The sequence below is a fragment of the Bemisia tabaci genome, chromosome 10 (assembly GCF_918797505.1).
Source record: "Bemisia tabaci chromosome 10, PGI_BMITA_v3".
Lineage (NCBI taxonomy): Eukaryota > Metazoa > Arthropoda > Insecta > Hemiptera > Aleyrodidae > Bemisia > Bemisia tabaci.
Window position 1 is genome coordinate 1,989,693 of NC_092802.1, and position 23,350 is coordinate 2,013,042.

General features: G+C 39.7%; 1 protein-coding gene across 1 annotated transcript in view; it reads right to left on the reverse strand.

The window, feature by feature from the left end:
* Nucleotides 1–23,350, reverse strand: part of LOC109035130 (uncharacterized) — a 153,809-nt gene that overhangs the window by 65,322 nt on the left and 65,137 nt on the right. Inside the window, exon 2 of the mRNA XM_019048631.2 lies at nucleotides 2,240–2,319. The gene's annotated coding sequence lies outside the window, so the exon portion shown is untranslated. The remainder of the gene's footprint in view (nucleotides 1–2,239; nucleotides 2,320–23,350) is intronic.

Sequence of the window (23,350 nt, forward strand, 5' to 3'; positions counted from 1 at the left end):
GTGACAAATTTTATTGGGCTTCAACATCCCTCCGCTTTACAGGGATTTTGAACATCAAGTGTCTTGATTTTTCCATGCTCTCTCCTCTTTTCTACACTTTTCGTGAAAATTACATCACGTAAATTGGATTGCATTTTGCAAAAAGGAACCACTAGCATTGCAATGTTGCTAAGATTGTGCAACTTCTTTTGTCTTGGAGGAAAAACCCGATTAACCCTTAATAGTTCTATTTCACTCGCTAAAACTGTAAATTTAAGACAAAAACTACCATCTAAATTTCATGGTTTTTCACGATTTCCGCAATTTTATTGCAAAAGATGAAGTTGCACAATCTAAGCATCATTGCAATGCTAGTGGTTCCTTTTTGCAAAATGCAATCCATGTATTAAATGGAATTACAACTATAACTCATAAAAAAGAGAGTGTAGGGAGTACCTGGAATAGATTATGAGTATTGTAGGAGGAATGATTCTTTTTCCTGCGTGTAGTTTCATCAAAAAGCAAACGTTGGAACATTGTCACGTTTAGTAAGGATATAACACGACCGCGGAGCCAAAAACGCCTGGAAATAACTCCATTTCACGTTCAGTAGCGCAGAGACGAAAACTCTCATAACATGTCTGAAGTGATTTCGAGGAACAGACGGTCTCATTCATACGTATTCTCGTGTAGTTGAACTTTCCCTGCTCTCGAGGAGCGTACGCATTGGACCATTGGGACCTTTACGATATATCGATTGATGTACCATTTAAACCTACGGAAATGAATCGATAAATGGGGTGTTCACAGTGAACACCTTGACAGTCGATTCTTTACCATGGCTTCAATTGGGGAAATATCGATAATCGATCATTCCCGCCACGCCACTGCATTGGACGATGACCCTAGAAGAATGTTCGAGGAAACTACACCGAGAAGTCGCATGATGAACAAACTTTTTCCCGACCTTTTCAGGTGCAACGCACGGTTCCGTGCAAAGGAAAAATGCCGTATAGGCCTTTAGGCGTTGCCAAATTTCCCCTGGCAAATCACTAATTGGCGGAATTTTTTTTGAATATTTATTTCCCAATTTTTCAGATAATTCAGTTTGTAATTTGATCTAAAACTTCTGAAAATTTCAAGGAAGAATATTCATAATTTTCCGCAAAAATAAGCATTTTATCGGAGGAAATTTGGCAACTCTCGAATTTTCATACGGCGTTCTTCCTTAGCACGGCAGCACGGCGGAGCGAGACAATCTGAGAGGTCGGACATGATCTCATGAATTCAATATGCAAATTAAGAGTCAAAATTGAATTGGACTGCATTTTGCAATTTGGAACTATAAATTCTGGCTCTTCTGGAAAAACACTCATGCGCATAGAGAAACTAATAGAACACACGTTGTTTTTAAACCGGGCTGGAATTTATAGTTCCAAATTGCAAAATGTAGTCCAACTGTCATATCTTCGCAAAGATTTCCCATTTTTTCTCACGGTCCAAAAAAAAAAAAAAAAAGAAAGAAAAAAAAATCACGTAAGCCTCAAAATTTGAGAACGCGAGAAAAACAAGAAACCCCGTTTTATTCGATTTGTTGAAAATCGTCAACTTCAAAAAACTGTATGTTCTTTTAGAGGGCTGTTTTAAAATCAGGCGTGATTGATTATACCAGAGAATACAAAGAAAAAACAACTCCTCTATTACCAAAATAGAAATTGGTGCATACATGATTTGGGAAATAATCGGTTCAATTGTTCATAACCCTCCAAAAACACTTTGGGAACATTATTTGGGCTTGCCGTCATTCTCTTGTTGTGGTTTGTACCTTAAATGAACGTTTATTTATTTTCTTTTAAAATTTGAATTTTTGGACACTCTCTGAATGCTGTCTGCCTTAAAATGTATTTCCGGCAATTTGTCCAAAATTAGAAAAATCCACATTGACACCGCACTGAAAAAAATAATATGCTGTTTTAGCACCTAGGATGTCAAAAATGTGTCTGGTGATCCAAAGATGCTGCCTTTACTGCCCTTGCAGTTAACTTTACATCCTGTGAATGCAAATTCAACTGCGTGGGCAATGAAGGCAGCATCTTAGGATCACCAGACACATTTTGACATCCTAGGTGATAAAACAGCATACCATTTTTTTCAGTGCGCTTCAACGAAGTGAGGATGAATAACGCCATAAACATGAAGTACCTAATAATATATGTAAAGAAACCATGGAATAAATAATTTATGTTGTTTAGGTACTTACAATAAAATGTTAAGAAGGAGCGATGAAATAGAAAACGACGAAAGTAAAGGACAGTGCGTGAAAAGAAAATAAGCTCAAATCTGTAAAAAAGAAGAGAAAAGGCACATAAGAAAACTTGGGTAGTTACTTTTTACTTCGAAGAGATAATAACAGCAAGAGGAAGATCCGATGGAATGTAAACGAATAAATCACATTTTGTAGAAAATCTCGTTTCCAGTTTGTGGAGAAATAGGATTTTTCTCAAAGACGTGGAAGATGACGACTCGATGAAAGCTGGAAAGCGACACTTCCACGAGCAATCAACTTCCCAGTGGCGAGGCGTGCTTTGCGATATATCGATTGATCTATCATTTAAACCTATGAAAAAGGATCGATAATCAGGGCATTTGCATCGAACACCTTATAATAATCGATTCTTTACCATAGGTTGAAATGGCATAACAATCGATACATCGCAATTCACGCCACGCCACTGCAACTTGCATGTAATTGAAGTTCTTCCTTCCAACATGAATCGTTTCCAGTTTGAACAGCATGATACAATTTTATCAACTCTCAAGTGTGGGTGAAGTTCCTTTTCGCTTGTTTTTTAATACGCAAAAAAACGTCATTGACTAAATATCCCAGCCAACTCTGCCAACTTCGGCGATTCTGAATGAACTTTTGGTGGTCATAAATGCAAAAATATTGTAGGTATCTTTATTATAAAAATAACTGTTAACCTTATATATTCTCATTTATTTACATCTATAAATTGGATAGTTCAGAAGCTTAAATTATTAATGTTATTCATTAAACTAATAATAAAGGGCAAAGAAGTCAGAGCTGTTATTATAACTATAAATAGTATCAATGCCAGGTGAAGTTTCGAAACTAGTTTAAATTCTTAAAATTACTAAACGGAACCCCAACACGTCGGTTTCGAAGTTCACAGTCAAAGATGTTTTCATATTTTAATTAAAAAAAAATAATTGCGAATTGTACGTACAGTAAATACTTTACCCAGGAGAGACCTAGATTTGCTAAAAATGTCACGTCCTGCAATTTTGAAAACTGCCGCCGCCGTTTGAATTTTAACTCTCGCTAATGCCGTGAAAGAGTTCAGGGCTTTGTTGGGAAACTCAAAATTCGCCGGCGTTTCTGCCCACGCGGCCGTTGAGTCCCGAATTTTAAAGAGGTCCTTCAACTTACCTCGCCGTCTCCACTCCTCCTCCACATTCTGCCGTGCTGAGGAAAAACGCCGTATGAACATTCGAGAGTTGCCAAATTTCCTTCGATAAAATGTTCATTTTTGAGGATCGATATGAACATTTTTCATGGAAATTATCAAGGACTTTAGGTTAAATTGCGAACAAAATTATCTGAAAAATTGGAAAGAAAATATTCATAAGTTTACCAAGAAATTTGTGTTCTATCAAAGGAAATTTGGCAACGCCTGAGGGTTCATACGGCGTTTTCCCTTAGCACGGCAGCATTCGTTCTCAGAGAGGGCGGGGCTGTTTTTCGAGGACTTCTCAATTCAAACTAGGACGAGGAGAAAGATCTACCGTCCCTCACACTTGAATACCCTCCTTCAGAAAGTGCTCAGAAAAAAAGTGAGCTTTCCAGGTTATTTTTCTAAGAATCATGTTTGGCCCCTAGCCCCCCCCCCCAAATTTTAGCGGACCCAAAAATTGTTTGCCGTGCATGAAGAGATCATAAATATGGTCTTCCACGCTTTTGAATAAAATTGAACAGATAGATTCAGAAATGGCTGTACACGAATTTGGGGGACGCCCGACGGACGGACGCACAGTTTTTCAAGTATGGTTATTTTGACTCCAGGAACCTTAACACGTCGAGAAATGATGCGAAATTGCATACATATGTCGCAGGCAAAATGTTATTTGAAACAGGCTCCAGTGTTTTTGTTGATGTTGATATTTTGACATTATCACAGCAGCAAGGCATTTTTTTTACAAACAGGTCATGATGATAGCATCTCTGTTGACAACTTCTCGTGATTGTAAAATCAATTATTTGAGCACTTAATAATGAAGGAAAATATCCGTAGTCGAATGTGTCAGTAATCCGCCTCAGTGGCAAGGCGTGATAATCGACTATCGATATTAACCCATTTGAAGCTATGGTAAAAAATCAATTATTAAGGTGTTTGTAGCAAACGCCCTCATAATGGATCTATTTTCATAGGTTTGAACGGCATATCGATCGATACATCGCAAAGGAAGCCACGCCACTGATCCGCCTGTGAGGGCATCGTGAAAAAATAGGGACTATTATGGATCTCCACCTCTGACGAGAAGAGAACCAAGGAAGTTTTTAGTTTTGCTCCTGGTCCAGGAACCAAAAAAGAACTTCTCGCTTGAGAAAATTGACATCTATTGTTCGTTTTTTACGATAGTGGAGTTCACCCTCGAGACACTAGCGAATCAGTGGCGAGGCGTGAATGATCGATTATCGATTTTTCCCATTTTAAGCCATGATAAAGAATCGATTATTAAGATGTTCACTGCGAACACCCCATTTATCGATTCATTTCCATAGGTTTAAATGGCAAATCAATCGATACATTGCGAAGCACGCCACTCCACTGGAACGAGTGATCAATCGTTGATTCAGTGAACCAAACAGGAAAACCAGTCACGCTTGCACCTTCGACGAACCTCATTCAGTCTCCGACCGCAGCAATAAAGCATTTCGATGATGGGCGTCAAAAATACGTGTTTCCATTTGCGGCGTTCAACATTTTTTCATCACATTTTCTTGAAAAGGGAATCAAAGTCAATAATTTTTTCATTGATTGTTTATCACTCGGTGACCATTTAAAGCAATGACCATTTGGACCGAGTTTAGCAGAAAGGAACCAACCCACATTTTCGAAAAAATTGAGTCAAGAATGTTTTGAGCTCCACTAGTCGTTTATTTTCTCCTGCATGCCAAAATCTGCAAGGCTATAAAAAAAAGTTAGTTTGTGAAAAAAAGTGGTTATGGTTTATTTTCTACAATGAGCTTTAAGCATTAATACAGCTTGAAACCTCTTTTCCTCAGATTTAAACTGAAGTGGGTTGGTTACTTTCTGATGAACTCGGTCCATTTGTTTTCCTTTAAAAATACGTATGTAAGTAACAGTGGTGGAGATTTTAAAGCTCATCAACCGAATCTCTGCATACTGAACAGAATAAAATCCAGATCGATTACCGATAAAATTAAATATGTCTAGCCGACCAGCAGGCCGATCATTGACATCACTGATGGCAGACAGTTAGAGACCCTGCCTGGACAAGATAAAAATCCCAACGGGAGAAATTCGGCAACATCGGAATGCTGACGCCCTTGGCAAAAAAGAGCAACGTGGACGAGAGAGCGCGGAAGCACTTGTGGAGTGGAAAGCGCAGCTCGGCCGTGATTTCCGGCTTTCTTTCGCTGTCGAGTGTCGACACCTGGCCACTCAATTAGTCCGATCACGTTTTGGAGGTTCGTGTGAGGGATGCCAGGGGGGGGGGGGGGGGGTCGTCGCACACGAGGGGGAGAGAGGGGGAACAAGAACAACTCCGTTGCAATGAATGGGCATCGGTCCTCCGCTCTTGGGGTTCCGGCCCGTCCCCCTCTTGAGCACGTCCTCGTTCACCTGAAGAGGCGCCCGGTGCCGCCCCCCCCCCCACCCGCACCCACGCCAACGCTTTTCCCGCCTCCGTGGTCTACGTCGTATTCGACGCACTCAGGGTGATGCGTCATGCGGGTGTCTGGTTGCGCCGGGAGAAAAAACAGAAAACAAGGCTAAACTCCGTGAACTGTCAAAATTTGACTACCGGCCCAGGTATTTGATAAAATGCCTGATTTGACTAATGGAGATGTTGCATGTGTGAGGAAGTTGCAATTTGACTGTTGATTCTTAAATAAAAGTTGGCGAGAAACACGATGGTGCCACTGGTTTTCTCTGAAATCAACTCCCAAGCTCAAAAAAAGCTCTCAGGTTGAGGCCAAAATGGAGGGGATATCCCACGCTATCCTGAGAGTACACCTCTACATCAAGACAAACTCTCTATGCAAAGATAGGGAGCAAATACGTTATAGCAGTGATGCCGTGTTTTCAGTTTTAGAGTTCCCAAATAAAGTGGCAGCCCTGTCAATGTATTTGCTCCCTATCTTTGCATTGAGAGTTTGTCTTGATGTAGAGGTTTACTCTCAGGATAGCGTGATATATCCCCTCCATTACAGCCTCAACTTTGAGAGAGTTTTTTGAGCTTGCGGGAGTTGATTTCAGAGAAAATCAGTGGAACCATCGTGTTTCTCGCGAACTTTTACATAAGAATCAATAGACAAATCGCAAATACCTCACACATGCAACATCTCTATTGAGATACACCTTCCCCGTGTTGGGCGATCAGCGCAACTCGCGAACTGGCGCGGCGCCTACAAACCTAACAGGGATACTTCACGCATTGCGCAATGCGTGAAGTATCCCTGTTAGGTTTGTAGGCGCTGGCAGCACGCCGCATTGCGAGTGACTCTCTATCGTGAATTATCGATTATCGATACCTCGCCATTTGAAGCTATTGTAACGAATCGATTATTAAGGTGGTCGCTGCGAACACGGTGGTCATCGATCCTTTTGTATAGGTTTTAATGACAGATCAATCGATATATCGCAGAGCACGCCACGCCACTATTGCCGTGAATGTTGCCAAATTGTCTGATTTGGCTATCAGCCAATGACCAAATGACACATGCGCTCCTTGAAATTCTAACATTCGATTACCTCTCAATTGAGGTAGTTTAAAAACTCCATAAAATGTTTAACGTATTGAGCGTTTTTGAACGTCATTTGGCGGCATTTTCCATTGAAACACATGTATTTTAACGGATTAAACCATTTTGTCATATTTCCTCCAGTAATCGTTCGATTTATGAGCCAAGGCTATTGTCGTGTTCAGTTCGCTAAGTAGGTTCCATATAATAATGGAATTTATCAAATTCCATACACCTGCAAATTCTCCAATTGGTCCGATTTATTCAGGCGTTTCAGGCCCAGATAGGTTGCGTGGGTTTCAATGGCCCATCTGCCAGCGACACCGCGACCTTTTGGCCGACCTTTTGCGAAGTAAATAAGAAAGCGCTTTTCGTACGAATATTAATCCCGAGAACACGCTTGACATTCAAATCCACCAAGGCATTTTCACGAGCGTCGAGAAATATTCTAGAATATGATATTTGCAGATGGTCATACACCGCACCGAGGGTACGGGTGGGGGGGGGGGGGGCAATCGCCCTTGACCTTTTGAGCGGTATCTGTTTATTTAGCCACGGCTCATTTAGCCACGTGGCGAACTGCAACAAAAATTGTTGCAAATTGCCACAAACTCAGGGTGCTGTGTGGCTAAATGAAACAAGAAAAATTTGTGTGGCTAAATGCAACAAAAATTGTTGCAGTTAGCCGCATAAGTGAGATAGATTTGAGTTGACTCATGAATACTAAGGGTAATCTTCTAGGCGAAGCATATTAGATTAGGTAAATTTAGACAGCCACAATTCAACATATTGTTAGCGAGGCCCACGTCGCGTCGCATCGGACCTGACCTAACCCAACCTAGCCTAACCTAACCTAACCTAACTTAACCTAACCTAACTTAACCTAACATAACCTAACCTAACCTAACCTAACCTAACCTAACGTAACCTAACCTCAGGTGGATTAGGCCCTGTGGCGCTGGGCCCGGATTTTTTCATGCGCTACTGAGCGACGCGGGCCTCGCTACCCGAAGCGCGCCCGTAATTCAGGCGATAGGCAATCGTGAGTTGTGGCGCTCGGCCCAGATTTTTTCATGCGCTGGTGCGTAGTGCCACGCTCGAAAGTTTATCAAAGTTGGTTGGACAGTTTTTTACGAAAGTCAAAGATGAGCGGAAAGTCAACTGTAAGCAGAACTTTGTGGCAGGTTGCACCAGCACTTAAGCGGTTTTAAACATAAGGGAAATTTGAGGATTTTGCAGGAGTGTGGCGCCACACTCTGTGGCGCTGTGCCCGAATTTTAGCCGAGATCCGAACGTGGCGCCAAGATCTGTGGCTCATTGCACCGTAGCCCTGTTGGCTGCGGTGCAATGAGCCACAGATAACTCAGATCACACATAACTTCTGTGGCTAAATGCAACATTTTTTGTTGCGTGGCGCCACGCAACAAAATTTGTTGCATTTAGCCACACTCATTTTGAATGTTTCATTTAGCCACACAGCACCTATAACTTGTGGCTAAACGCAACAATTTTTGTTGCGTGGCGCCACGAGCCGTGGCTAAATGAACAGATACCGATAAATAACAATTTTTTTGATTACATTTCATTTAGCCACGGCTCGTGGCGCCGTGTTATTTATCCTCCCATTCTTATTTTACTGCAGTGTAAGTGATTTTATTGAAGATCTGGAATATATTAAAAAGTATAAATAACCATTCGTATGTATTGAAAACAGTTTTTTTTAAAAAAAAAATAATGTTACCATCCTCCACTAGTGACCAATGCAATACTGATTCTAATTTACGCTGAAATACACGAAAATCTACTAATAGGAAACTATCCGAAGGAATATTGACTACATGCATCCAGCTCTCCTTCCTTAGATTAGGTCATTAGGTAAGGTCAGGTTAGGTTAGGATAGGTTAGGTTAGGTTAGGTTAGGTTAGAGCAAGTTCGTTTCGATTAGGTCCGGTAACGCTACAATGCAGATACCTGGTTTTATCCTTTGGCCATGTGGCTAACTGCAACATAATTTGTTGCACTTTGCCACGTTTGCCACACTAATTTTTCTTGTTTCGTTTAGCCACGTAGCACCTAAAATCTGTGGCAAGATGCAACAGTTTTTGTTGCATTTTGCCACGTGGCTAAATGAGCTGTGGCTAAATGAAACGTAATCCTTTTGAGCAAGCAAAATTCAGCGATGGGGTTTCAAATGTCCATGACTTAAGTCGAAATATGCGCTCTGCCGTGCTAGGGAAAAACGCCCTACGAGCCGTCAGGCGTTGCCAAATCTTCCCACATGAATCACGAATTTTTGGGGAAAATTTTTAAATATTTTTCTGAGGTTTTCGCTCATAATTTGATCTAAAGTGCCTGAAAATTTCAAGGAAAAATATTCATAAAGTTCATCAAAAATAAATATTTCCTGAGAGGAAATTTGGCAACATTCGAATGCTTATACGGCGTTCCTACCAGAAAGGATACCAGGGTTGACATTATTCCCTCATCTTCAAAATCCTTGACTATCCCTGCCTTTCCCCTTACTATTTTTGCTTCTCCCTGACTCCAAAATTGTCGGATTCCCTGACTTTCCCTGACATTTGAATAAAACTTCCACTTTGATTTTCCCCCTTTTAATTACACTCACGTCTGCCAAACGCACCTATGTAAATTACCTGACTTTCCAGATATTCCCTATATTCCGATCTTCTCTATATTCCGATTTTTCCGATATTCCGATATTCCCGATGTTTCGATGTTCCCGACATTTCGATATTCCCGATATTCCGATATTCCCGATATTTCCAGACCGCCGGCAACCCTGGATAATTTAAAAAGAGGAGGCCTTAACATACAAATTGCTTACTCTTACAGGATAAGTAATTTATGCATTAAAGTATCTGCCGTGAAAAAATCAGATAACGTATATGAAAGTCGCTTTTTTCTGGGAAAATATGTCCACAAAGAACTCAAAGTCGTCAACGACTCGTCCTGTTTTAGACGAAAGAACGTAAGTACGCTTTAACGCTGCAATATTTAAATCGCAGATTCATTTTTAGTTAGACAAAAGACGGGTGCTTCTACTTGAAAATTTTACTGGCTTTTCTTTTGACTACATTCAAAGATCAGTAATATTTTAGACAGGAATTGCGATCATATTCTTAAATTAAATTTTTTAGTCATTAATTGTAAACATGGCAACCCTGGAGTGAAGTTACGTTCCATTGTCTGAGAAATGACGAACACGAACCAAGCTGAGAGAAAATGTCAAGGATACGCAACGATTAGGTGCTCGTCACGTCACTGTGAAGTTAAAAAAAGAAAAACGCCTTCAATTAAGTGTGTATGCAACACGGACATCCATAGAGTACGAATAGTTGTATCACGGCGCCGTGAACGAATTCGAGTATTTCTAAAGCTCGAGTCCCACTATCAAATGAACTCATCAAATGCAGGATGGCGGATCGTTTTCGAGTGCTCATCAACATTTGACGGCCCGCCAACTTTTGATAGCGGACTTGCGCGAAAGCCAGTGCGCATCTCCGCCAAATTGCATTTGATGAGTTCAATTTGATAGTGGGACACGATACGGGCTTAACTGCAAAACGATACGACGCAAATTTCCTCTGATAAAATACGAATTTATTGGGGGAATTGTAAATATTTTTCTTCCAATTCTTCAGACTATTTTGTTCGCAATTTAATCTCAAATATCTGAAAATTTTAAGGAAAAATATACACAAATTTTGTCAAAAAATAAATGTTTTTTTTTCCGAGGAAATTCAGCAACTCTCAAATGTTCATATGGCGTTCTTCCTTAGCACGGCAGTATTGGAACTTTATTTGGACTGCATTTTGTAATTTGGAACTATAAATTATGGCTCATCTGAAAAAACACTTATATGCATAGGGAAACTAAAGGCATATACGTTGCTTTTGAACCGGGCTAGAATTTATATTTCCAAATTGCCAAATTTAGTCCATTTGAACTTCATTTTGCAATAAGGAATTATAAATTCTGACCCGGCTGAAAGACAACGTAAGCGCCATTCGTTTCACTCTGCACATAAGTGTTCTTTCCAGATGAGCCAGAATTTATAGTTCCAAGTTGCCGAATGTAGTCCATTTGTTCCTCGCATTTGAAAAATATGAAAGCCACGAAATGATTCCCTCTCGGCGAGAAATATTTTCCGAGCGAAAAAATACGCTCGGCGAAGTGCGAGAGAAGCGTGATGCACGCTTCCTCTCGATTAATAAAAGTGGATTCGCGAGAACTCGCGATGAAATGGACGTATTTCTATCAAATGGAACTATGTGCATTAAAACATGAGCCCTGATACCCCCAAGAATACATGCACAACAGGGCTCACGTCACAATGCACATAGTCCCGTTTGGCAGAAATACGTCCAAATGAATGGATTCGGACACGACCGCCCGAAAAGCGTGTCAATCCTGTTCGCAGTGGCGCGATGTATCGATTAACCGCCATTTAAACCTATGGAAAAGGATCGATAAAGAGGGTGTTGGCAACGAGCACCTTAATAATCGATTCTTTAGCGTAGCTTTAAATGGGGAAATATCGATAATCGATCATCGCCGCTGCGCTTTCGTTTTTGAGTAATTGATTCGAGCCATTCCGCGGATTTGACAAATCCCCCACTTTGAGCCGCGATTAATCTGGCTCTCGTCGCCCCCCTCCCCCTCCCCCAGCCCCACCCTTCAGCGTCGACTCAACCGGGTTAATAGCTCTTCGTCTGCCACCCCCCTCCCTACCGTCCGCCGTCAGTGAAACTTCATTAAAAATTTAAGGCTTTGTCGGGCTTCATTTGCATTTTTAACGGTGAGATCGGTAAGGCACGCCGGTTTCTTCTCCTTCCCAGACGGATAAAAATTCGAAATATTTCGATGGTAGCGACCGCTTTTCAAAACGACTTAGGGAAGGATTTTAAATTAGAGAAAGGCGATTCCTGACAAATAATTAAATGTTATATTTTACGATTATGTTTGGGGATATTTTTACGTACTATTTAAGAAAGGTAAAAATTTAAAAAAAAACATGCTGACATCTCCGGCCCTCGGGTGCCGGATAAGGAAGCGATTCAAATAGTTTATCCATTAAAGGATGTGTCCCATAAAGGTATTTTGGCCCTAACTTTGGTCGAAAATTGAAACAGCTCAGAATAATGTCATGTATGGTTAAATTGACTCTTAATCATCTACCATGTGAGAATTTGTCCTTATTTGAGGTGTTTTTTAAATGTTTTTGTCTGATTTACCAGCGCAAAGTAGTGAAGTTTTGCAGTTTTCTCGAATAATTGCTCATTTTCGGTCCTAAATTAGATTGTTTATGTATGAGCACTAGCGACTATCACTTTCTCCCTTAAATATGTTGGAATGGGTGTACTAAAGATTAACATATTCGACAACATAAAAAGAGTGAACGCCGCATCAAAAAGTGCTTCTCTTTTTTTCATGCAGGATCGCACGAAAAAATAAATGAAACTTTCTTATTGAGTAGGAAGGGGAATACTTTAGTCCCTTCTGAGTGAATGTGTGTGAAATTCAACTTCTCGGTATTTTCGGGTGGAGCTCTGCGCGAAAAATAAATTAAATTTTCTCTCCCATAGGTGAGTGACAACTCGGGTCCTATTAAACTGCGATATGAATTTCGTAAGTATCGTCGTTGAAGAGTGCGGGAGTATTTTAACGCTCCCACACATTCATTCGTGATAACGTTCCATGCGAATTCATCGAACTTTGATGTTTAGTCTGTAGGTGTAGTTTGGTTTTTTTTTTCATTCTTTCATTTATAATTTTCTCACTTACGCATGTGATTACTAGTTTTTTCTGTGATTCGTTAAGTACTTTTATAAAATTGTTTTCTTTTTCATGGTAAAGTATCCTTATTATAGACTCCCTCAATAACCTTGATTGTATTATTTTTCGTGAGTTACGCTTTATAAAAATGGTTTCTGTTGTATTGTACAGTAGCATTATTCTTTTCTTCCTTAATGATTTTGTGCATGTTACATTTTCTTATTTTTATATCTGGACCGCGTTAAGCAGAAATGATCCAAACTACATCAGCTAGTGCCAAATTTAATTGGGAACTTCCATTTTCTACATGAAATCGGCTGTTGCGGATTTTTTGAGAATTTTTGTGAATTTTGTGTACATTGCGAATCGAATTCGCGCATTTTTCAAAAGAATCCGCAGAAATGTTCTAATGTAAAAAATTGAACGTACCACTATAGACAAGGCACGGATTTCAGCAATCTGATACATTTTTCTTAACCAAAATTTCACGTAAAATATGATGCGCACAACGAAAATTACCGAAATCAACTCCTTACGAAGATATTAAATGATTCTTGATGCGTGAATTCAAACCACCCGCTCATGAAAACTTAATGCTCTACGTGACTCACATCGCGCGCTAAACGTTATCATGACCGTCTCTGCGATATAAAAATCTGGCAACCTCAATCTTGGCGCTTTGGCTCAGCTATAGCAAGTTGCTTATAGTTTGAGCAACACATGGTGGGAAATAGAACATTGCTCGATTGAGAAGCTTGATGAAACCGTTGTAGTGCACGATTTGACTCACGTACCTAGAGCTTTGAGTTTTAGAGCTTTAGAGTTTGAGTTTTTGATAAAAGAGATCATGAAGTCAAGGAAGTTAAAACGCCTTCAATTAAGTGTGATGCAACACGGACATCCATAGAGTACGTATAGTTGTATCAACGCGCCGTGAACAAGTTCGAGTATTTACAAAGCCCGAGTCCCACTATCAAACGAGCTCATCAAAATAGTAATTAATCGGCCGCATAATGTAAATCATTGAATAACTCGGGTTTATTTAATTAGCATGAATAGGTAGGAGCAAGGAAAACACCTCTTTGTCTTTGAGGCGATTAAAAGGACGCAACCATGGCTCTGTCATGCGAAAGAAATGAATGGCTCAACCCATAGAGTTTCCTTTGAACTGGATGATTAAACGTCCGACACGAAAACGGCTGAATAAAAGTGGGCATCTGCCACTCGGGATGACTACTGAGGAAAACTCTGCTCTACTAAGGAAGAACGCAGTATGAACCTTCAGACGTTGCCGAGTTTCCTCCGATAAAAACCGAATTAACTGGGAAAATTGTGGATATTACTTTCCAAAAGGTTCAGACAATTTTGTACGCAATTTAATCTAAAATATCTGAAAGTTTCAAGGAAAAACATGCATGAGTGTATTCTTATGTGTATATGAGGACTTATACGAGTATGTAATGATGGCGGATGTGAAAAATTACCTTTTCGAAACACATTAAAAAAACTGTTTTGGCAACGAGAAAATTTTGAGAAAATACTTCAGACATGATCTTCGAGATCTGTACATTATGCCAGAGCCAAAGATATTAAATTTTTGTGTGAACAAAACAGTTTTTTAAGCGTTTTTCGAAAAGGTATTTTTTCACATCCGCCATTGTTACATATAAGACCTCATATATTATTCTACCTCTCCTTCTCTATTGCTAATTATTGTTAAATATCTTCTTTTCATCTATTAATTTAATATGTTTAAGTGCTGTTTTGTATGTACATCACTTAAATATTACTAACTGTATCCTTTTATGTACATATTATTCTACCTCTCCGTTTCTATTGCTAATGATTAATATATATACTATTCTACCTCCCTTTCTCTATTGGTATTATTTTTAAAAATCTTCCTTTCATCTATTAATTTAATATATCTAAGTGCTTTATCGTGTTTTATCGGGGGGAATTCGGCAACTCTCGAATGCTCATACGGCGTTCTTTCTTTAGCAAGGTAGAACTGGAGTTGTAAACAGCGGGGGCTGCGGGGAGGGAGGGCGGAATTAATTAGGTCATCTTGGATTGCTTTTTTTCCGGACGCCTTGGCATAATGACCCGGCTAATTGCAGCCACTATGCATGAGCGTGGGCGCCCCCCTCCCCGCACCCTCTTACCTTCCGACGTCCTTCTTCGAATCTTAGCTCGGAGAAATCTCCACGAGTTTCGCACGGGGAAACTTCGTCCGTTTTCCCTCTTTCGGAAAACTCTTTTCCCGTTCAGTCGATTACGTTTCAAACGTCCACAGTCGAACATTTCGTCGCTCGTCTGACGTAGGGCGCACCTCTATTTTCGCTACTTCTCACGAGAGCCAAAATAAGATTTCTGGTTTTCTGAATCCGAATGATGTTACCTATCTGAAAATCGATGGTATAAGTCGGCAATCACACAACTAGTTTGCGGTGTCTGAGAATCTCCTCCCCTATGTGATTTTTTCAATGGAGATAAAATTGACATCAATCCTTGAAGTTTATGCAGAATTTTCCTCGCACAGAGGAGAAAAATCACGGCAGTTTTAAAGAATTGCCGTTGAGTAGATTTCCGTTTAAAAAATAAAAGTATGACGAGAAGTCTGCGACGTCGCAAACCGAGTTGTGTGATTGCCGACTCACACCATCGAAATTTAAAGTTGTGCGGTGTCGGGACACAAATCATTTTTTGGTAAAAGGGCATAGAGTATAGAAGGTATACACTTTTTTGTAGAGAACGCATCTTTCAAGTCTCCTTGATGTTACTCATCCAAAAAAAAAAAAAAAAATATTTTCGTGCACAGTTGGCAGTGAAATATAAAAGCGATCATCAAATATCTTCTGCGGAAGATAGAGTGCTTCGGTAAAAAAGGTGACAGGTCATCATTATATGAAAGTCACTACCCATTAAGTTTACGCACTACATACTTACATAGTTAAAATTTTGGCCGGTAATGATCAAAGACGATACATGTAACCAGGTTTTTAAATTTTCAAAAAATAGTCAAATGTACCAAAGATACAGTGTTCTGAACTCTCAAATGTGTTTTCCTCAAAACTGGGTTTTCTCCTATGCGCCGTTGTGCAGAAAAATGCCTCAAATACAGCCTGGAGTATTGTTGAATTTTTAGGAAGTTCTGCAACCGGGATGAGTTTATTTGTTAAAAATTACGTAAAATTACCATAATAAATCCGTTACATAACGATTTACGGAATACCTTCTCAGCCCGGTAACAACCCTCCATCCATCCCTCGAAGACTCCCACCCACCCTTTAAAGCGCACTGCCTTGCTAGGGAAGAGCGCCGTATGAACATTCGAGAGTTGCCAAATTTCCTTTGATAAAATGTCTACTTATGAGGACAATTATGAATATTTTTCCTTGAAATTTTCAGGGACTCGAGATCCAAATACAGAGAATATTCTCTGAAAAATTTGAAGAGAAATATTTATAAGTTTACCAGGAAATTCGCGTTTTATGAAAGGAAATTTGGCAACGCCTGAAGGTTCATACGGCGTTTTTCCGTATCACGGCAGCGTAGCTGTATGTAATTTATGGAGAGCCAAGAAAAGCCAGAGCCCGATGCTGTAAACAGTTTACCGGGTGCAAAGTTTCCACTCCGGTGGCGAGGCGCGATAATCGACTATCGATATTATTCCATTTGAAGCTATGATAAAAGATTGATTATTAAGGTTTTCGTTGCGAACGCCCTCATAATCGATTTTTTTTCATAGGGTTGAACGGCATATCGATCGATACATCGGAGAGCACGTCACGCCAATGTTCCACTCTGGTAACCTGGTTGATTAATATCAAGACGGGTGAGTTGGTTCCAGTCCCTTCGGAGGAAAACCTAGATCTATTCTGCCGTGCTAAGGAGGAACGCCATATGAACACTTAAATGTTGCCTAATCTCTTCTTGGAAAATATTCATTTTTGAGGGAAATTTTTTTTAGATATAGTAGGTTAAATTGAGAATAAATTTCTTCAGAAATCAGGAGAAACATATCAGTGATGTGGCGTGCTTTGCGATACATCGATTGATCTGCTATTTAAACCAATGGAAAATGATCGATAGACAGGGTGCTCAGAACAAGCACCTTAATAATCTATTCTTTATTATAGCTTCAAATGGCGAGGTATCGATAATCGATAATTCACGATAGAGAGTCACCCGCAATGCGGCGTACTGCCAGCGCGAGACGCGCAGTCGCGCACTGGCGCCTACAAACCTAACAGGGATACTTCGCGCATTGCGCAATGCGTGTAGTATCCCTGTTAGGTTTGTAGGCGCCGCGCCAGTGCGCGTGTTGCGCTGTTCGCCCGCCGCGGGGAGGGCGTATCTCAATGGAGATTTTGCGTGTGTGAGGAATTTGCGATTTGACTATTGATTCTTATGTAAAAGTTCGCGAGAAACACGATGGTCCCTCTGATTTTTCAAATGGGAAAATATCGATAATCGATTATTTACGCCACACTACTGGAAAATATCCATAAGTCTCCCTTTAAATTATTGTTTTATCGAAGGAAATTAGGCAACATCTGTAGGTTCATACGGCGTTTTCCTTCATCAGGGAAGTAAGCAGTTTGCCGCTTCTTTTGAGATTCGATCTTCTCTCAGCGAGAGTCTATGAAATTATGTTATATGCCGTATCGGGTCACTATATTGGACGTCCTAATTTTGGATAAGTTCGTTTATGGTTGACGTTCTGGTCGGTATGAATACCCGTCCGACCTTATTCCGGTCATATTAGAGTTTGAGTTATTTTAAATGTATCTACGAGGCACTGCGATATTTTCCCCCAAGATTCTTTACTTAATTTTTTCTTGAAATTTGATAAATGACTACAGAGTTATTTAGCCTGTTAAGTTATATTTATTTTTAACATCACTTCGGAACACAAATGAATGAAATACTGGTGTTTGGGGGGTAAATTGAAGGTCATTGAAGATCTTTCCGTGCCTTGGATGATCATTTAAACATCACGATGTGGTTTTATTTTTACTTGGGAGGGTATTAAAAATTAAACCAGATAAAAAGTTCTGCAGAAAATTTGACTTTCTTAGAAGTAAACAAATAAAAGTTCTGCAGTTTATTAAAATTAAAAATTTGAAACAAAAAATTCTAATCAGAAAAGGAGGAATTCTACAATGTGTTCATCCTTTGTTTCCCTAAAACCTTAGCTATCTGCTGCTAAACATGATCTAATTTACGTTCTCCGTATGACATGAACTAGTTTTCGTGATACAACTATTCGAGCGTCGGTGCGTTGCGGAGTATCATCCTTATTTGAAGGCGTTTTGAAAAACTTAAGAAAAAAGACGTTGGAATATTTCAATGGCGTTATTTCTCATCACGATAGCGTTACTTAAGTGATTCCGTGTTTGTGTTACGGCTACATTGCGTTGCTTAAATGTGAGTGCTTTCTGCTGGAGAAAAAATTAGGTAGGATAAGAACAAACGGGTCTGTTGCGGGATAAATAATGATACGATAGAGTCCATCCAGATACATTTTCGTTGGAAACTCATTGCGAATTTGCGAATTGATAACTGATTCCAACGGCTAGTTTCACGAAAAGAACGATGACGCTATTAAAAAATCATGAAATCTTCTTCCAAACTCAAAAAAAGCTGTTTTGGGAACCGATCCATTCAAAACTGTCACCTCTACGCCGGAATGGATCCAGTACACTGTGACGTTACAGTACATGAAAAAATTGGTCTCTTCATCAAACGTCTGCCAATACCTTACGGAGAAATACATTGTGAACGATGGAGAGACCAGGTTTGTCATGTCCTATGACGTCACGGAAGTACCGGATCCGTTTCCGCGTAAAAGCGACCGTTTTGAAAACCCAAATTTTGGGTCATTTTTAATTTGATTTTTTGAGGGTTCCGGTGGTCAAAAACTCCGGGCAAATTCCTGTGGCACCAGGATCTATAGTTTCTTTTGATACAAGCAATTTAGTTCTAGGCATGGTGCGCATTAAAACACTCCGGAAGATGTTTTTTCTTCAAAATTTCACGACAAAAACGAATCACGCAACGGGAAGTCTGAAAATCAACTTAATAAGATATAAGTGTTCACAAATGTAAGTATTTCTGTCAAACGGAACTATGTGCATTATGACGTGAGCCCTGGTATGCATGTATTCTTATGAGTCTCAGGGCTCATGTCTTAATGCACATAGCTCCGTTTGATAGAAATACGTCCAAATAACAGTAGCAAAAATAGAAATAACGTTATTTGTATAATTTAACTTCCATTTGATCTGCATTAACCCCAGTCTTCCCAACCCAATTTTGTGAAAATAAAGTTTTTTTTATCCGTCTTTTGATATATTTTACTGCATCTACTTCCACACCATCCATTTTTAGAAACTTACACCCATTTTACGGTCCATTAATTCTAAAATTATCGTCATTAAAATTCAAGCAGAATATGCGCTCGTAAATGGAAAAAAAGTAGAGATGTGTGCATAACCTGCTTTGGTGAGGCTAATTTAGGACCTGAGAACCCTTTTTGTTAATTTTTGTCAACAGTCCATTGGATCTGTACCGCAATGCCTCTCCTATGTACAAAAATAGTCTTAAAACTAGCCAAGATTAATGTAATTCGAATATGGGCCTAGCAGGCCCGGTTTGGGAGTTTTCGTAGAAAAAAACGGTTGGGAGGACTAGGGTTAGACATATATGCTAATCACCCGTTGAGGAGTCGATTACCAAAATTCTCGTCGTATGATTCCTTTTCAATGTAAGAGTTTGATGTAATATTCATTTCTGGTTCAGACCCTCTCTAGTGGTCCATTAAAAAAATTGTGCAATAGAAAAACTTGTTCTCCGATAGAAAGTACTCACATTTACGCAACGCAACGTAGCCGTAACACAAACACGGAATCAATTAAGCAACGTTATCGTGATGAGGGATAACGCCATTGATATTCCGACGTCTCTTTTTTAAGTTTTTCAAAACGCCTTCAAATAAGGATGATACTCCGCAACGCACCGGAGCTCGAATAGTTGTATCACGGAAACTAGCTTATGTCATACACGGAGAACGTAAATTATATCAAGTTTAGCAGCAGAGTGCCAAGGTTTTAGGGAAACAAAGGATGAACACATTGCAGACAACACATTCTAGTAAACGTTACTATATACTACGTTACTGTAACCATTCCTCTGGCAGAATCAACTTTGAATTCACGTTGTGTAAAATACAGCGTGATGGAATGGAAAATTCTACCGATCTTTTTTCTCGGTAATGCACGCTTATTGTATACGTCCATCCAATTTCTTTTGAGTTTCAGTTCATTGTTTAACTTGATGGAATTTTGCGTCATGAGACTAAGATCCTGTCCCCGTGGCTGATCATTGGAGCGATATCGGGGGATTCGAACGCAAAATCTGGTCACGCTTTCCTGCAAGAGGCCTCACTCCGGAGCCCTGAGTCAATTAAGCGGATGGAAGTGGATTCTATTACGCACAGCAGGCATTAAATTCAATTAGCTGCCCTTACTCCCGCTGTCAGGAGCCCCAATTTGTCGGCGATAGGCCCGCAAGAGCTGACCGACGAGAGCTATCTTAAATTGCGGACCCAGGGAAACAGGGGCATTGAACCATTGTTGCATGAGGGACGAGTTACGTAAAACTCAAAAGAAATTGGATGGACGTAAATAATAAGCGTGCATTACCGAGAAAAAAGATCGGTAGAATTTTCCATTCCATCACGCTGTATTTTAAACAGCTTGAATTCAAAGCTGATTCTGCCAGAAGGATGGTTATAGTAACGTAGTATATTGTAGCGTTTACCTTTCTTCTGGCAGAATTGATTCTGAAATATAACGCTGTGTGAAATACAGCGTGACGGAATGGTAAATTCTACCAATCTTTTTTCTTTGTGACATTTCGTTACTCGTTTCCTCGTGTTTTTTGGTCAATTTCAATAATCAACCCGCAGATTTGACCATTAGTTTTCGATAGTTGTCTGAAATGAGGGGCTTGGAGAATAAAGCGCATACTTGCAGTTTCTGCTCTTTCGAGAAATATGTTTTTTGAACTTCGAAACTACATGGATCCTTAATTTTATGGCGGAAAGATAATTTAGGGTGACTTTTTAATGCTGAAAAGTCGAAATTTAGGAGGACATTTTTTCACAGGATATACATTTGGACTAGTTGGGCGTACTTCTACCAAACGGAGCTATGTGCAATGAGACATGAACCTAGAGACCCATGAGAATATATGCATAACAGAATTCACGTCACAATGCACATAGTTCCGTTTGGCAGAAATACGTTCAGTTTTAATTGAAATCATTAAAATCTCAAAATCATTAAAATCAGTTTTTTTCAAAAACTGCACTGCGCCTTGTCCTCCAATATTTTAGATGCGCCAAAAATTGTCTGAAAATTTTGGGGAAAAACATTCCCAATTTTTCCAATAAATTCGGTTTTTCATCGAAGAGAACTTGGATACGTCTGAAGGCTCATACAACGTTCTTCCTTAGTATGTTCTAGCATACTGCACAATTTTTGAAACTTTATCGGCACTATGAACACTAATTTTTTGTTTGAATTAAACTTTTTTGAAAACCGATTACATACGAGTAGTTAGTAAGTAGATTGTATAGTTAGTAAGTCATCTAACTATATAATCGCACTGGAAAAAAAAAAAAAAAAAAAAAAACACATTGGATCTAGACTCTAGGGTCCAGACTCTTAAAAGCATGGAAAAAAAACGGAGTCCAGACTCCGGAAAAAAAACCACATCGGATCTGGAGTCCAGACTCTTGAAAACATTGACACGTAAAAATACTCTTGATTCAATCGGATTTTTTCTTGAATCAAAACAAAATCCGCTTAAATTAAGAGGCTTGGTTCTTGATTTAAGCTAAGTTCTGATTGAATCAAGAGTACTTTTTCTTGTCGATGTTTTTAAGAGTCTGGACTCTAGAGTCTAGATCCAATGTGTTTTTTTCCAGTGCGGTTTTCAAAAAAGTTTTCAAAAAAGTTTAATTTAAGCAAAAAATTAGTGTTCTTCCTCTGGACGGCAGCTTAATTCTCCGCATCTACGATATTAACTTTTGTCTTGAAGCGGGAATTCAACACCCGAGACGCAAAAGAAAATTGGGCCCCCCGCCTCCTCCGCCTCCTCCGCTGGCAGCTGAGAGAATCCGAATTGAAACCTCGAAGAAAACTGGGAATTTTCTTCGCCTCCGTACAGAAGGAGTAGATTCCATTGAGTGAGATTTATTGAGGCTTAACAAACTTTCCAAATGGCTAATTAGAACGCTCGAGACCCGCTTCCTCCACGGGCTTTGTCCTTAATCGATCCGCCTTCGGTTTCTTAACGCTCTCGTCTCAGGGACCCGCCGCCTTTCAAATATTATTTCCGCCTCATTCATTTTGAAACTCCTCTAATCTGCATGCGAAAAATTGGTTGTATTTATCGGAAAGGAGCCATGTTTTCAGCTCTTAGCCGACAGGGAGCGCTTCATGATTTCAACCTGCCTCCAGAATGGGTCAGATGCACTCAGAGACATGGTATGTTTATGAATTAGTATGTCCTCCTAAATTTAGCAAGAATTACCGATTGATACAATTAGCAAAGACATGAAAATAGTATGTCTCCGAAATTTCAGTTGTTCGGCACGCTTTTCGAACATATTCATGTTGGATATTTCTTCTTCTTATTTTTTTATTTTATTTTTTTTTTACCGTTTTTTTTAGCGTTTACCAGACAGGAACCAAGCCACAACAGCTATTACCTTTAACTGGACAAATTAATTAACGTTTGTGCGGATTCCTTTAAGAATTTTAGAGAATTTGCTTTTTACTGTACAGAAAATTCACTAAAATTTTCACGAAAATCCGCACGACCGTTTTCATTTAAAACATTAAATTGCCCAATTAAATCTGGCAATAGCTGATGTTGCTTGGTTCTTTTCTGCTTAACGCGGTTCAAATCATTCCTGCCAATATGATTTCACAGGTTGGTTGCCCTTCCGAGCCCTAAAAGTTGTCTCAGGTTGCACTGGTGATAGAATCGTATTTTGATGCTTGATTCCTGTAGATCAGCTAAAAATAATAAGATCCGTCCAAACAGCAACTTTCTACTTCCAATATTAACCGAGATATCGCGCTTTAAAAATTCGGGTTATGACGTCATCCACCGCGGTAGTGACACCCTTGGTTTCTTCCACCTTGCTTTCATCTGAGTAACACGTTGAGTAACCAGAGCAAAAGTGTGTCTCCCTGACTGATGAAAGCAAGGTGGAAGGAACCAAGGGTGTCACCACCGCGGTGGTTGACGTCATAAACCGAATTTTTCAAAGCGCCATATCTCGGTCAATATTGAACGTAGAAAGTTGCTGTTTGGACGGATCTTATTACTTTTAGCTGATGTCCAAGAATCCAGCATCAAAACACGATTCTATGACCATTGAAACTGACCCATTGCCCATTTACGAGTATTTCAGTGGCGAGGCGTGAACGATCGATTATTTATCGATATTTCCCCCATTTGAAGCTATGGTAAAGAATCGATTA